Source organism: Protopterus annectens, chromosome 14.part0, assembly GCF_019279795.1.
Source record: "Protopterus annectens isolate FY-2018-M chromosome 14.part0, PAN1.0, whole genome shotgun sequence".
Lineage (NCBI taxonomy): Eukaryota > Metazoa > Chordata > Ceratodontiformes > Protopteridae > Protopterus > Protopterus annectens.
In genome coordinates, this window is record NC_056748.1 from 989,526,710 (window position 1) to 989,543,597 (window position 16,888).

The 16,888-nt window shown below is 40.8% G+C and overlaps 1 protein-coding gene across 2 annotated transcripts in view; it reads right to left on the reverse strand.

Moving 5' to 3' along the window:
• Window positions 1-16,888, reverse strand: part of TUBGCP2 (tubulin gamma complex associated protein 2) — a 1,158,397-nt gene that overhangs the window by 537,499 nt on the left and 604,010 nt on the right. The gene's annotated exons all lie outside the window — the stretch shown is intronic.

Here is a 16,888-nt window from a genome sequence, read left to right on the forward strand (position 1 = left end):
GTGGAAGAGAGTAGTACAGAGGTGCTGTCCACCCACTACATATCCCCCTCAGGGTGCTATGCGCACATGCCAAGGGAGGGGTATATGGTTTGGTCCAAGGGCAAAATCCTGCCAGGGCGACAATATGATGTACAGTCCCAGGACACCTTAAGTTCCACACTGGCTCCAACCCCAGCAGATAGAGTTTGAGGGAGATTATGAGGTGTAGGAAAGCCCAACAATGGACTGAGGCACTAGGATTCACTGATGATTAGCTGTGTGCTTGGGAAAAAATGCAAAAAATATAAAAAACATCTAAAAAGACAAAACATGTAGAGAAACAAATAAAGCAATGCAAAATGTGAAAACAAATGTAAACAAATAAAGAAGTTACAGGGAAATGGCAGTTAAGTCCATTTATTGCTGCACTGGCCTCTCTACTGAAGCACTCCTACAACTCTTATTATGTTAATCTCAGGAGGTTGACCAACAGTAAAATATGACATTTATGTAGTATCCCAAAGACTATAGAAATCCAGGGTGGTAGAGAATTAAAAGACAAAAGCGCAGCTGTATCAAATCAATCCACCTTTAGACTGGACCTCCAGTGAGTAATGTTTAGTAAACATGTCAACAGCAGTCTATGCCACACCTCAAGAAATTTCTCAAGAATGCCACTGAAAAGCAGCAATTCTTGTGGAATAAGCTTTCACACAGCCTTGAAAATGTCTGTTGTTCTTGTAACAAAATGCAATACAATGGGCCAACCACTTTTAATCTAGTCTAGTTAATAATAAGCAGGCCTAGTTTTGCTTTAATAAATGATACAGAGTTGTGGTCAGATTGTCTGAGAGGATGTCTCTTTTTGGTGTAGTATTCCTGTTACCTGTGAACATCGAAGTTCCTGTACTCTGATATTTGTTGTATTATTTTTACGCTGGTAACTGAAGGAAAAGAGAGACTGACATTAAAGAAAGATTAGGTGGTAACGTAAGTATGCCTACATCCTTTCTTACTACAGACCATCATTAACTTACACAAAAAGATGAAAAGCTTGACAATTATGTCAAAATCAAGAGGAAGGGATGCATGAGAGAGTGAGGTATTTCTTACCAACCATTCTGATGTTATCCTAAAATTACAGAAAATGTTAAAGAATCCGCATTCATATTAAATATAAATTAATGACAAAGTTGATCAGCTAGATGTAGTGATATCTGACCTGGAAGACTGTGCATGGAGTGAGAATTTGTGAGTAACTGGGATACCAGACAGAGCTGAACTTAGGGAGCTGACTGCTTAGCTGCCTGGGGAGGGAACATTACCATAGAGAAAGCATAGAGGATTTGTCCCTGAAACACTGGATGTTTGAGGGGGGAAAAACAATAGGAATATAGTTGTTCATTTCTTGACTGCTGCTTAAACTACCCCAGTACTTTCCTTGCTGTGGGTGTCTGGAAAGAAACTGATGTATAGGAGCTGAAGATGGGTTGGGCAGGACTCTAGCCTGGAGAGAGAGTGGGACAGCAAAGCCTATTCATATTATACAGACGTACGCAGGCAAGAAACTTGGGTTTAAATTAACCCCCCCCAAATTTTCAAGGTGCATTTTTCTTCTCCTTTTTGGACTATGCATAAGCCTTGGAAATGGTGAAGTGATTGGAGAACCTTTCGTCATTCTATAGACAGAAAATAACACCACACTAAAAGAAAGAGGGAAATACTGCAGGGTCAAGTCAGGAAGTGCCTGGAAAGAAAATTTCCATACAATTTCCTTTATTTAAATATATAATGCTTCTAGAAGAAAGATAAGCACAGACAGTTTTAAGTGATTAACATAAATTGTCAGTTTTTTCAAGACTGTGACAATGGATAGAAAGGCCTGACTTATGGCAAGACTTCAACAGTACTGTGGCAGGCAAATGGCATGACCTTAGAATTAGCACACTTATATCCATTACTGATGGTGGGTTTAATTTGCTGTCTTTATGGGAAAGGTGAGGCTACAACTTGTTTGAGGAGCATATGCATACTGATATATGGTTTCAAATCCCAACCTTTCCAATTCAAACAATAACATATCCATTATCTTCTCTGTTATTTTTCCACAACATGAAAGTAAACTTAAGGCTCTGTATGAGTCTGTGTTTGTCCTACTCCCCTTTTCCTTAAGGGCAGGTTTAACAAGTACATGTCTCTAATCTTGAGGAATATCCCCATATTTATACGGACTAGTAAATAATAGTTATAATGGTACTGTAAGTTCTTGCTGAAGTGTTCTCAGATCACTATTACTAATTATGTTTCATCTCTGTGCTTTGTTTTGATCCAGTTTGCATAGTTCTTTTTCAAAGGAATCTAATTTAAGAACAATAATTTTACAATATTCAAAAATAACACAAAAACATGTTGGTGTTGTGTCTTTCGGCTTTTCCCGGTTGGGGGTCTCCACAGCGGAACTCCGGTCCGCTAATGATTGGCAGTAAATTTTTACGTACCGAGTTGCCAGCTCTGATGCACAACCTTCAACGAAGGTACGCCCATTCACGCATGTCTCCACGCAGAATACGCTCTAGCTGAGAATCGAACCGGACAAACACAAAAACATGTACAGTTTAAATTATTATACCAAGTTAGATATAATGTGAAAACATTGGTTAACAATAGATGCAAATTATATTACAGTGATTTCTTATTTTTTAAAAATTAGCCAGTTTATATAGAAATTAAAGGTAACTTAGTATAATGCAAACAGGAATTGTGATATGAAGTGAGAGAAAAAAACAGGGTTATGGCATATTAAGAAAGAGAGCTGGGAAAGAAATTGATTGAAGTAAGGAAGTGAACAAAGGAGGGAGATTAAGGAGGTATGAGTTAAGAATATGTACTTGCTCATATTTTGGGGTACAGTTTTATCCTGTGGCTGAGCAAGAACAGAACTAGATTTTTTTTTTTTTGCTAGCAAGTCTTTCAGAATGTTTTTAAAAGTTCGGAGGGAGGACGGCAGTGTACTGACCTGATGGATACAAGTAAGAAGTACCAGGCCTTAGCAACATGGTATGAGTTACCCAGCAGATCTGGAAGGTATGTGGACAGAGAGGAGTTTTTGGTCAGTGGATCATAATGACTGACAGGAACATAGTTGTGTAGAACAGTAGTTAGTGATGGACAAGCAGATGGATGCTGGATAATTTTATAGGTGGTAAGAAGCTGTGAATATGTTAGTTGATGAGGTTTTAACCAGTTTAGGCTTTTTAGTGCTGTAGAGTGGTGAGTTCTGAAATGGGTATTTCTTGTAGATTTGGCCACTTTACTATAGCACTGTTCAAATTTTGATTTTTGTAATGCCGGACATTTGTAAGGATGGAAGCTCCATAACGTAGTGCGGGGAGGGGGTAAGCAGTAAGTGCGATTTTAGTTGTGTTGGTGAGAAAGTTTTTGGATCTCTAAAGCATCCCTATTTGTTCTTGGTGAGTTTTTTTTTTTTTTTTTTTTTTTTGCAATTTTAAGATTATCATCCACTACCAACCCTAATAATTTCCTATGAGCAGTGACTTCAGTGGCTATATTATTAAAGAGAGAGTACTTTAAATTTTGTTTTTTTATTTCATAAGAAAGAATTTGGAGGGGAAAAAACAGTAATGTGAGTATTGTATTAGGGAAGCAGTTGCATGGATGTGTGGAGAGTGTTAGTGAGAGCATTAAACAGGAGGAGACCAGGTAAAAATAGCCTTGTGGTGCACCGGTGGTGAATGGAAGGTATGGAGAGACGGTGGAGTGCTACTTTACTGATATCTATTGGACAGGTAGCTTTTGAAACATAGAGGGGTGGGCTGAGATAGACCTAGCGAGAATATATGAAGTAGATATTTGCTGTGACAAACTGTGTCAAAGGCTTTAGACAAGTGTAGAAATAAGAAGACAAAGTACAGTTGTGTACACTTACCATAAATGTAGATGTTCGAGTGTTTTCACTGTTGCAGTCATCACTGTAGGGTTCTTCCTGCCGACAGGCATCCCTCGGTCGGCCAGAATCCCAAAGTCTGGGTCCGGCGTCGGCTGTATACTCACCCTCCCTGACATCAGTGCGCCAGGGGTACCAAAGCTCCCAGCCGACGCCATGTTCTCCAGTTTTTCTTGCCCCAGATGTCAGGTGCCCAAAAGTAAAGGCTAAAAGTAAAACAAAAACGTAACATACAACAAACCCCATACCCTGTAGCAAATACACCTCAGAAGAAGGGTGAAGCAGGGAACCACACCAATTAAAGTATATGAGGGGACAGGAGGGTGGGTAACCCAGACTGCAACAGTGAAGACACTCGAACATCTACATTTATGGTAAGTGTACACAACTGTACTATGTTCATCGTGTTTCACTGTTGCAGTCATCACTGTACGGTTGAATCCCAAAGCTGAGATAAAGGGTGGTGGTTATTGAGTAGAAGGGGCAGCTAGAAGGCCTTGTAAGACTGCAGACGCAAAGCCCACCCTAGACTTAGAATAAAGAGGGAGATTACAGTGCTTAGAGAAAGTATGCACTGAACTCCAAGTTGCAGCTTCCAAAATATCTTTGATAGGGACTCCCCTGAGAAAGGCAGCTGAAGTAGCAGCAGCTCTGGTAGAGTGTGTCCTAATTTTTCCTGGGATTTGCTTTCCATGAAGAGAGTAACAAAATCTGATTCCATGAGCAATCCATTTAGAAATGGTCTGTTTTGAAATAGCTTTGCATTGGGAATTTGCTGCATAAGAGACAAACAGTTGTTCAGTTTTCCTGATATCCTTGGTTCTGTCCAGGTAAAAGCGAAGCTGCCTGTGCATGTCTACAGAATGCAAGATCCTCTCCCCCTTATTTTGTGGATTAGGGAAAAAAGTTGGCAGGTGAATAGTTTGGTTTAAAGCCACTTTAGGCATGAAAGTAGGGTTAGTCCTCAAAGAAACCCTGTCTTGATGAAAAAGAATGTAAGGTTCCACAGCCATGAGCGCTTGTAACTCCGAGACTCTCCTGGCTGAAGTTAAAGCCAGTAGGATAACAGTCTTCCATGATAAATACTTTATATCAGATGTGGCAGCAGGCTCAAAAGGAGGCAGAGTAAGTTTTTCCAGGACATAATTGAGGTCCCAGGCAGGAATGGGTGGTGTCCTAGGGGGCCTTAAATTCTTTGCTCCTCTGAGATATTGTTTCAGAAGTGGATGTGAAAAAAATGGGGGATCTGTATTATAATGTGCAGAGATAGCAGAGGCATGTATTTTTATGGAGGAAAAAGATAAACCCTTATGCAACATATCTGTTAGGTAATGTAAAATCAATGGAATATTTGGAATGTGAGGATCTGATTCCTGAGCATGCATCCAGGTGCAAAATCTCTTCCATTTACCTTCATAAGATTTCCTAGTGCTAGGCCTTCTGGCTTCTAAGATAACATCCATGACCTGTTTGGAAAGGGTAAGATTAATCATAGACCCTGAATACGCCAGGCTTCCAGGCTGAGAGTTTTGATATGAGAGTGCAGGACCTGGCCCTTATGTTGAGACAAAAGATTTGGAATCTGAGGTAGAATCCAAGGAGGTTCCTGGGATAGATTTATCAGTGCTGAGTACCAAAATTGTCGAGGCCAATTCGGGGCTAGTAAGATCAGCTTTGGTTTGTCCTGTTTTATTTTTAATAACACCCTTGGTAGAAGAGGTAGTGGTGGAAAGGCATACCCTGAGAGGTTCCTCCAACTGAATGAGAGAGCATCCACTTTCCATGCTAGCTTGTGATATGTCCTTGTGCAAAAAGTCTGTAACTGGTAGTTGTGGGGAGATGCAAATAGATCTATGTCCGGGCAGCCCCAGGCTTCTGTAATCATCTTGAATATTTGGGTGTCTAGCATCCACTCATGTGGGTCTGACAGGTTCCTGCTCAGGCTGTCTGCCAGAGTGTTTTGTTTCCCTGGCAGGAATTGAGCTTGTAGGTCCACTTTGCAAGCTAGTGCTGTGTTCCATAGAGTCATGGCTAGTCTGCAAAGGGGGTAGGATTGTGAACCCCCTTGCTTGTTTATGTACCACATAACTGTGGTGTTGTCTGTCCGTATCAGTAGCTGCCCTGGCTGTAAAAGATCCCTGGAAAGCCAAGAGGGCATTCTGCACAGCTAACATCTCTTTTAAATTGATATGTAGATGCTTCTGATCCTCTGTCCAAAAACCTTGCAGGCCTTTCCCCTGCAAGTGGGCTCCCCAAGCATAATCCGAGGCGTCCGTGGTTATCACTTGGTAGGCAGGAGGTAGACTGAAGGCTTTGCCTTCGTTTTGAAGACATGCCATGGCCCACCAATGGAATTCCTTTTGCAGGCAAGGCAAGACAGCAATCACTGTTTCCAGACTGTGACAATGCTGGGACCATACGCTTTTTAGGTACCATTGTATCTTCCTCATATGCAGTCTTGCATATGGCATGAGTAGAATGCAGGAAGCCATGTAACCTAAAGCCTGCAGGAATTTCCTTGCAGTTAGCTGAGACATTAACGCCAGGCTTTTGAAAGTTGAAGCCAGCTGTAGTTGTTTTTCTGATGTCAGGAATGCCATCTGGGTTGTTGTGTTTAAAAGAGCACCCAGGAAAGTTATCTGTTGAGTGGGTGTCAAATTTGACTTTTTTACGTTCACAGTGAATCCCAGGTACTTGAGTAGATTTTGAACAAATTCCAGGTGCTGCAGTAAAATGTCCTTGCTGTCTGCTTGAATAAGGCAGTCGTCCAGGTAAGGGTAAATATGAATTCCCTTGAGTCTGCAGTAAGCTGCTACTGGTGCCAGGCACTTGGTAAAGACCCTGGGCGCAGTAGACAAGCCAAAGGGCAGCGCAGAGAATTGGTAATGTTTCGTGCCTGCCTTGAACCTGAGGTATTTTCTGCACTCCTGTCTGATAGGAATGTGTAGGTAAGCCTCCTTTAAATCCAATGTCACCATCCATGCATTTTTGCTCAACATTGGCAGGAGCTGCTGCAGAGTAAGCATCATGAACTTTGGTATCTCCAGGAAAGTATTTAAGACTGACAGATCCAGGATGGGTCTCCAAGTATTTTGCTTTCTGGGAACTAGAAAGAGTCTTGAATAAAAGCCTTGTCTCGTCTCTGAATTTGGAACCAGTTCTATGGCCTTCATAGCCATGAGGGACCTCATCTGTTTTAATGCCTCTGCCCACTGAGTTTTTGGTAGGTCTGGCCATCCGTTTGGTTTTGGCAAGGTGTGAAAGTGGAATTTGTAACCTCTTAAAACTACATCCAGAACCCACTCGTCTTGGGTTATGTAAGTCCAATTTCGGTGAAAAAGAGAAAGTTTTCCTCCCAGAGGAGCTTCCAGGAGAGAGGTTCCTGGAGCCATGCAGGGGGAGTCATTGAGCCTGTTTCCTATAAGGTTGAGACCTGTCTTCTCCACCCCTGGGGGTGGAAGCACTCCACTGTCTACGTCTATAAGAGGTCTGTGCTTGGGCCCTCCCTCTGGTGTGCCTATATCTACCCCTCTGAGGCCTGTCCGAGCTGGGAAAGGACCAATTTTTAGCTGGCCAATTTCTGCTAAATCTAGGAGGCTGAACTTGTAAGAAATCCTTAACCGTTTGCATGGATTTTGCCTTATCCTCCATTTTCTTTATAACCTCTTCAGCCTTAGACCCAAACAAAACATTATGTTGAACAGGAGCATCCAGTAACTTTGCTTTCACTTGATCAGGCAAATTATGTTCCTTTAACCAAGCATGCCTTCTAATGACCGTGCCAGTGGCAGCCGCCCTGCAAATGCAAGAGGCCTCCAAAGCATCAAAACCACAGTGTAAGGTATGTTTCCCCACCTACTCAGTAGCATGCATCAAATCATGTAATTCCTTATTGTCTGCACATGTAGAAATGGCACCCAGTTTTTGTTTCATAACAGACAAAAGGTATTGCTGATACTTCAACATATGAAATTGACAATTTAAAGCCCTAATAGATAAAGTAGCAAAAGTGTACACTTTTTTGCCCCATCTCTCCAAAGCTCTAGAATTAGATAGGGTTCTTAGCAGTGGCGGCCTTAACAGCCTTAGGACCCTGAGAAATGGTTTCTGGATCAGCAGTAGGATTGTTATAAAGAAAATGGTGGGAGTCAGGGACTCTGTAATATCTATCAGGCTTAGCAGGGGCCAGAGGAAAGGAGTCAGGAGTTAAATTAGACTCAGAAAAGACATCATCCACAATATCCAAAATAGGAGGAATAGCCAGGGGTCTGTATTGGGGAAGAAGAAGGAAATCCCTAAGCCTTCTCTTAGATTCAGAGTACTCCTGTCCTTCCCAGTGAAAATGTTCCCTCATGTCATGTAAAGTTTCCCCAAAAAGAATAATCCACAGGAGGAGAAACTGAAGGAATGGATTCCTCAGCATCTGAATCCTCATAAGGAGGGAAAGCATAATCCTGTTCAGAGGAAGACACTGAAGAGATAGATGCCTGATCAGAGGATTCATAATCCAATTCTTGTCTTGGCCTTTTGTCTGGAGGGGGATGTGAACCCCTAATCATAGTTAGCAAGTCCTTCACCATTTTAAGCATTTGTTTTTGAGATTTAGGTCCCGGATCAGAGGAGGCCTGGGCTTGAGTCTTTGCCTTTGTCTTTACCTGAAGATGCGTAGGCCTGAAACCCCCCCCAGAAGCCGGTACCCTGCACAGCGGCTCCGGACCCATCCGACGGAGCATTATCCGAAGATCCTGCACCTGGAGTATTCGAAGGCCTAGTTGGCTCCTCGTGGGAGTCCGTTTCAGCAAACGGTTCTGTAATGGACAACGACAGGGGCTGCGAAAGCGCCTCACTGACGACTGCCGAACCAGCAGCTGGCTCTGATTGTAAACTGTCGTCTGATTTGGACCTCGGAGGCCTATCTTTATCCTTGCGCCTTTTATGAACTCCGGTAGTCGGAAGCGTGTCCGACGACATGTTATAATTAAATCGCCACCCAAAGTAATGAAAGGCAAAATCGTATCTCCGTTTAATAGTACGTTGATTAAATCTTGCAAAAACAGACAACTAGCTATGTCGTGGTCAGGGCCTAGACAAGGAATACAGTAAGAGTGAAAATCCTTATGAGGTATTTGCTTCCCACATGAAATACAATTATTAACTTTTTCTGACATCGGTCTGGAGCAAGAAAAAAGTTTCCCCAACGGTGTACTTAGCTTTGAAAAGAAGAATGTCTTCAGTATGAAGCACCAAAAATAACAGCAGTCAGCCGACCGGCACTTGCGAACTGCTTTCACCGCGTGGCAAGAAAGACTGAAGAACATGGCGTCGGCTGGGAGCTTAGTACCCCTGGCGCACTGATGTCAGGGAGGGTGAGTACACAGCCGTCGCCGGACCCAGACTTTGGGATTCTGGCTGACTGAGGGCTGCCTGCTGGCAGGAAGAACCCTACAGTGATGACTGCAACAGTGAAACACGATGAACATCTAGTTTGTCATTATCACTAGTATTATTGACAGCATCTATAAAGGTTAGAAGTGCAGTGTTAATACTATGGGAGGGAATTAAGCCGTGTTGTGTGGGGGATAGGAGTTCTTCATGCAGGAGATAGTTCAGCAATTGTTTCTGAATATTTTTTTCAAGTATTCTGCTATACGGCTAAGGTCAGTAATGTCTTTTGAATTTCTTCCTTTGTGTAGAAAGATAATGTGCAACTTTTTCCAGAGAGAGGGAATGTAGGATTCTTGGACTGACCATTTTATAAAGGCTGAGACAGGATAGGCAACAGAGAGAGGGAATATGGGATTCTTGGACTGACCATTTTATAAGGGCTGAGACAGGATAGGCAATGGTATTGGTTGCTATGTCAAGGTATTTGCTTGGATGGTCATCAGCTGAAATAGAACATGGTTTGAATTTGTTTGAGTAGTTTTGCGTAGACAGAGGTTTGAGGGTGAAAGTGGATGTGGTTTGGACTAGATGCTAAGAAATCTTTGGTTTACTGATAATACTACACAATCTATGAAATAAGAGTTGAATTATGTTGCGGTTTTCAGTAATGAGTTGCAGGGAGAGGGGTTAGGGCTAAATTTTTGGCTGGGATGCAAGATTTCTTTAATGGCCAGAACTGTTTTTAGAGTAGTATTTACTACTGTTCTGAAAGTTGTTACAGTATAGTTTTTTTGTCTTCATGTTTGCTTTTTTTGTATGGCTGAGGAACATTCAGAAGTTTTCTAGACATTTTGGTGTTTTATATTTTTGCCATTCTTTACATGCTTTTTCTCTATCCTGAATTAGTATTATACTCTTATTGGATGGCCATATTGCATTAACTGTTTTTAGTCTCTTCCAAATAGGATGAGACTATTTAGGAAAGTTGTATTAAATTAATTTACAGCAACATCTAAGGGGAGAATTTGTAGGATGATCCAGTTAATAAATTACAGATAGTAATGGTTTTATTTCTTGAAAAAAAAACAGTCTTTTGGAATGTAAACAGGCTTGGAAACCAGTTAAAAGACAACATTTCACTTATTTAAGAAATCTTCATCACATTGATTTTGCTGTAGGAGATTCATCTCTCCCAGGAGGCGCATAAGAAAATAGAGAAGCAGAAACTTCAGAAGTTATTTTATTGTTGTATGAAGAGCTAAAAAAATGAGGTGATGTTTCAGGTTGTAGATCACCTGTCAGACAAACAGGGTAAATGTGTGACAGTAAACGGGAAGTGGGAAATGCAAGTTGATTATGAATGCTAGCATGCACCATCTGTCAGATGTACCCTGTCTTTACTAGAAAGGCTCACCCAGACTCTGCTACACTTTGCTGTGAGGGAAAGGTTAGTTTGCTTTTTGTTCGTATTTCGTATTACTTTATTGCCTTTTTCTATTTTGAATACTGTGATTTGTTTTCTTTACCTTGTGTTTTACTTGTATTCTGCTTTTAACTGCATATTAAAACTTGAAGAGAGACCACATCTCTGTCTCTTGTGAGTCGGTAGATATTTTCCCACCGTCCCACCTGGTTACTGTTGTGTTCTTAAACACCACTGTCTTTCTAGTTGCCTGCCCCTTATGTTAATTTGACCATATATCTCATTTCCTCTCTGCTTTTACTGGCTTGTTTGAGTAAGCGCAAAACTATCATTTTGTGAAATCACTTCCCTTCAGCTATTTAAATTTATTGGCCATCCTACTGTATTCATAGTTAGGTACTAGGCTATTGGCCCAAGGGCCTAAGTAAGCCTAACCAAAAATGTTCCCTGGCTTACGCCACCCAAGAAAGTTATTTTCCTTGCCCCTGTCGAGCAGAGCCACAGAAGTGATTCCCGGGGTGTATTTCCTATTTCCCATCCACTCATCAAGATTTTTCTTGAAGAGTGCTAATGAGGAACTTTGCTTGACATAGATGGGTAGCTTGTTCCAGAGTATGGGAAGTCTCTGGGATAGGAATCTATCGCTTCAGCATGTCTTGTTTATTGTGGTGACAAGGTTTAGGTCCCTAGAGCGTGTAGCTCGGAGGGATTGGGATTTCTTTAGGTGCAGCATGTCCAACAGCTCCAGGTTTGATGTAGCTTTATATGTTAGGCAGAGATCACCTCGGAGTAGGCGATATACTATGGAGTAAAGCTGGAGTTTTTTGAGACGGTTAGTGTAGGGCATATGTTTGAGGCCAATAATCCTCTTTGTGAGGTACTTCTGTGGCCTTTCCAGCTGCTGCTGCAGATGTCTTGTGAGATACAATCCAAAAGGGGCGTTGTACTCTATAATGGGATATCAGTGTGCCTGACTATAGAGTCACCTACGAGTGCCGAGTAGAGGGGAACAATGACCTTTTTTTTCCTGGATGAGAACCCTTTTGTGATGAGGTGTGCCACGTAGAAGGATTTCCTGACTACTGTGGTGATGTGATTATCAAGGGAGAGACTACTGTCCACCTGTGTCCCAAGGTCTCTTATCACACATTCGGCGTTAAGTAGACTGCCGCCTATGTGGTAGTTCATGGGTACAGAGTTTATACCAAAGGGGATGGCAATGCACTTTTTGGCATTGAGCTTGAGGTCATGGCTCTGACACCAGGCATCTGTCTCAGTGAGGCCCTTCTGTAGGATCTCCACATCATTTGGGGACTCGACTATGGCTCCTAGTTTGCAGTCATCTGCGAACTTCGTTAGCCAAAGGCCTTCTGTGTTAGCCTGTACTTACAGAGAAGTAAATACCAAACAGGAGAGGTCCCAGGACTGAACCCTGTGGTACTTCACTTGTCAATGGTTTGAAGTCAGATTTGGAGTCTGCATCTTTTACAGTATGGGTTCCGTCAGTGAGCCAGTTGGCAACCCAGCTTGTGACCTAAGGATTTATACCTAGTTTAGTGAGTTTATCTATAATTCCAGAATGGGGGATGGTGTTGAAAGCCTTGACGAGGTCAAGATAGGCTGTGAATCACCTTACCCTCCTCTACAGCTTTGGTGACTGCCTCAAAGAAGTCGATCAGGTTCAGGAGGCATTATCTGCCTTTCACAAACCCAAACTGGGTGGGGTCCAAAGTTTGGAGGTTACCAATGTCTTTGTTTATGAGTTCCATGATGATACGTTTCATGGCCCTACAGACCAGGCTCATCAGGCTAATAGGGCAATAGTTCCTGGGATCAGTGGTGGCTCCCCCTTTGTGGAGTGGGATAACTGTTGCTGTGCACCATTCAGTGGGCACAAATCCTGATGTGAGTCTATGACTGAACATGGTGCGTAGGTGGGGAGCCAGTTTGTTGTGAAGTTCATGTAAAACGCAGCATAGGATGTTGTCCGGACCCATGGATGCTGTGTTTTTGGCATTAGAGAGTGCAGCTTTTATCTGAGTAATTGTGATTACAGAAACTCTGCATTCTTCCTGTACAGATATGGGCCCTTTGGGGGTGGGGGTGGGGGGGTAAAGTTAGCACTGAACCTGTCTGCCAGGATGTTGGCAATATCAGTTGGTTCTGTAATTTTCATGCAGTTGTGCTGTAATTCAGAACATTTGCCTCATGTACACAGACAACGCTCTCCTCCTACCACCTAACATTACAACTTGTGAGAGATGCACTTATCTAGCCAAACTGGAGGTAAAGCTCTCTCCAGCCAAGACTGAACTTGACAGTCAAGAGCAAAAGGTAAACACTTGCACCAAACCACACATTACATAGTCCCACTAAACCTACACCACCAAAATTAACATATAGAAACACAAAAACATTTGCGGAGTCTCTCAATAAAAATCTGCTCAAGCAACAGAGACCTCCAAAGCAGAAATGCAATCAGCCTCCACCCCCCCAACACTACCCAAATGACAAATAGCCCACAGACTCAGTGTGCCACTCAGCCACAGCCCATAAGGCAAAACAACGTATCCAACACACAAGTCATAGGTGACACTATAGTCAGGCACACTGATGTCCCACTCACCAGGCTAAACAAGGAGAAAATTACGGTCAGCTGCCTGTCAGGTCCTAGGATCCGCCACACAACCCATGCATTCAGATTACTCCACAACAAGTACAAATACGACTTTGTCATTGTCCATGTTGGTGTGAACGACCTGAGATGTACCTCACTGGACTACATGAAGAGAGACACGGAAGAGCTCTCTGATCTTGTAGCCCAGGCAGGTACAACCCTAGCCCCAAGTAGCATCCTGCCATCGCCCAGAATGATACTGCAGTACAAGGACAAAATGATTGACTTCAACAATTAGCTAAGCTTCTGGTGTCTTTCATGATATAGTTAGATGCCATTGATGTTTGTCTGGATATTCTGAAAGTCTTTCTTTTGATTGAGCACATTTTTTATGTATTCACAACATGAATATATTTCTATGATTTTTTTAATATGCTTTTATGCATTTTTACTAGTTGGAGTTTTTAAAAAATCATGCTCTTTTACCTATTATACATCTTATTATATGATAATATTTATATATTTATATATTTATATGGTTATATATTTATAAAATTAATTTATTTATTCTGCACATTTATATTTATAATTTGTATATTTATATATTTATATATTACTTCAACTATATTCCATGCATTTCATATTCAATATTTTGGTTTTTATGAATAATTATTTGAAAAGTTTCTTAGAAATTTCTAACCATGGTAAACAAGAACTTACAAAAACATCTTGCAGGAAAGGAATATGCATATAATTTTAAATTGCTATTTTATAAATGATTCTCATTCACCTTATGTATATTGTTCGGCTGAAAGAATGTTTTACATTTAATTAGTATTATACCTTTAAGAGTATTTCATCTAGAATGGATTACAACGCTTCAAATTCTTTTTAATTGATTAATTGATTAATTTTATTGGATTATCTTGGGCTATGCCTCCCCATAAATAAGCAGTTGCTTTTTACATCAAGTTGTCTGAAGAAGCGTATAGTAGTATACGTGAAAGCGCTTACCGTTTTTGTCTGTTTCATTAAATAAATTTAAAAAGTTTTTATATAACGTGGAGAGTCAGAAGTTTTGTTTCTGCAACTATTTCTTGGATTTAACTACTGGCTCCCTAGCGGTTTCAAAGATCCGTATTTCGTATTTCTCTTTGCTTGGTACTCTTTGGGATCTTTACTGCACACGTTCGAATTACAATGGAACTTGAACTGGACTACAATCCGGAACCGAGGTGTTTAAACAACGAACAACAATGGACTGCAATTACATCGTGTAAGTCAAACCCTTTATTGGCTCTGGATCTAAATGTTCCAGTTACAAATATAACAGAGACTAACATTGGCAATGTTGAACTCTTCAACTCTAATATGAAAATACTTGAAAACGAGCTATACAAGCTACAAAGATTAATATGGCAGCGTAAACACCTAGAGGCGTGTTTACACTATAAACTGATTCCGAGAGGGATGCGTATTCTAGTAATGCCCACCTACGGAGAAACGCATCCTATACTCCTGAAAAAATGGCAAGACATCAATATAGAAGCCAGCTATAAACACATGCAACTCTTAATAGATTATTTTGAGCCGCTTGAGAAAGACCTAATATCTAGAGTTAATGACATTAATTCTGAACTCAAAAAGGATTTTCCTGACCCTTTTTGTGTGACTAAACTTAAAAACTTGTATGATCAAGTCAACAATTATGCTATGAAGCTTCAACAAATTAAGCTTAAGAAGCTTCAACGAGACTTTAGAGATTTCTCTACTAACTGTGTTTTCGTTTGGCCAAGAAGATCAGAGAATCAATATGCAGGAGAGTATTCTACTTCGAATCAAGCGCCCCTAGATTGTACGCTAACAGCATCTACAGCACCACCTCCGATTGGATCACAGACTCACGTATCTGGTGCTGACAGAGATACGTCAGCAGAAACATTTACCACGCCGCCAGAAACTTTTGCTTCAGTAACTGCTACAGGAGCAATGTCAACGCCGCTTCCAAATCAGGAAGCCAACAAAGCCGCCAAATTGCTCCAACATAATACAGGGGCTATTAGTAAAAGACGCGATGACAATACTCCTTTTTTACCTTTTCCAATACGAAAGCCGTCGTTTGTGAAAGGGAGAAGGAACAGCTGGGAAAGCAGAAAACGAAAGCTATCGGGCGACATGAACCCATACCAAACCAGAAGAATGAGGCAGTAAGAGCACTTTATTTTAATTTATCTAGCCACGCTTTGAACACCAGTGACATTGATTTATTAAATAAAGGCCTTTCATTTATTCCCTCGAAGGGAAGCAAGTTATCAGACATTCTGATTGATTTGCGTTTTTTTGCACGCTCTGTTTGTTTGAAACTGCTTTTTACTAAAGATGACATTAATGCTGCTAAAATTGCATCTGATATTCCTGTTTTCAAGAAGAAGAGTTCGTTTACACCAGCTATGCCAGCTCATATAGACTCTTTTATTAAGTTATGTGAAACTGAGTTTTATGAATATTTTTATAATGGAAGGAAGAAATGTATGTTCTATAATATGACAAGTGATACTATGAAATCGTTATCTAACCTTAGCACTGACTACTCATTAACCTTTAGACCAGTAGATAAAGGTGGAGGCATAGCCGTTTTTGATGCAGCCGATTATGATATATTAATGCATGATATGTTGAACGCAGATACTACATATGTCTTAATCGATAATATAAGATTGAATCATATTATCAAAACTGTTCAAGCCGACTTATATGACATGCTTATGTGCCAACAAATATCAAATTGTTTGTATGATTATTTTTCTATAGATAATCCACTAATTCCTGCAATCAAAGGATTGCCGAAATTACATAAGGGAGTTTTACCCCCACCAATGAGGCCAATAGTGTCAGGGGCAAAATGGATTACAGAGAATGTATCTAACTATCTAGAGAAAACTTTAAGACCGATAGTGGAAGCCATCCCCTCAATTCTTAAAGACACATATCAACTTATTGAATACCTACAATCTTTGAACATAGAATTTAAACAAAATGAACACCTCCTAATTACAATGGACGTCCAAAGTCTTTTTACATCAATCCCAAATGACATAGGGATAGATGCTATATGTGAATTACTGCAACATAACCAGACTATAAGTAGTAATACCAACATTCTAGTCTGTCAACTACTAGACTTAGTACTTAACAACAATGTGTTTGCATATGGGGGTCACCTTTTCCACCAGACTTGCGGTGTTGCCATGGGGACCCCCTGTGCAAACACATATGCTAACCTAGTTGTGTATCATTGGGAGACGAATTTTGTTTTTAAACACATGTTATTTCAAAAAGTTTTGATCTATAAACGTTTTGTAGATGATATATTAATTGTATGGGATGGCTCAGCTGATGAATTTTGTTCTTTTAAAGATTATTTAGAGACAACCACTACATTTCTGAAGTTTTCTGTTGAAACTTCATACTGTTCTGTAAACTTCTTGGATGTTACTATAAATATTAGGAGAGGCAAATT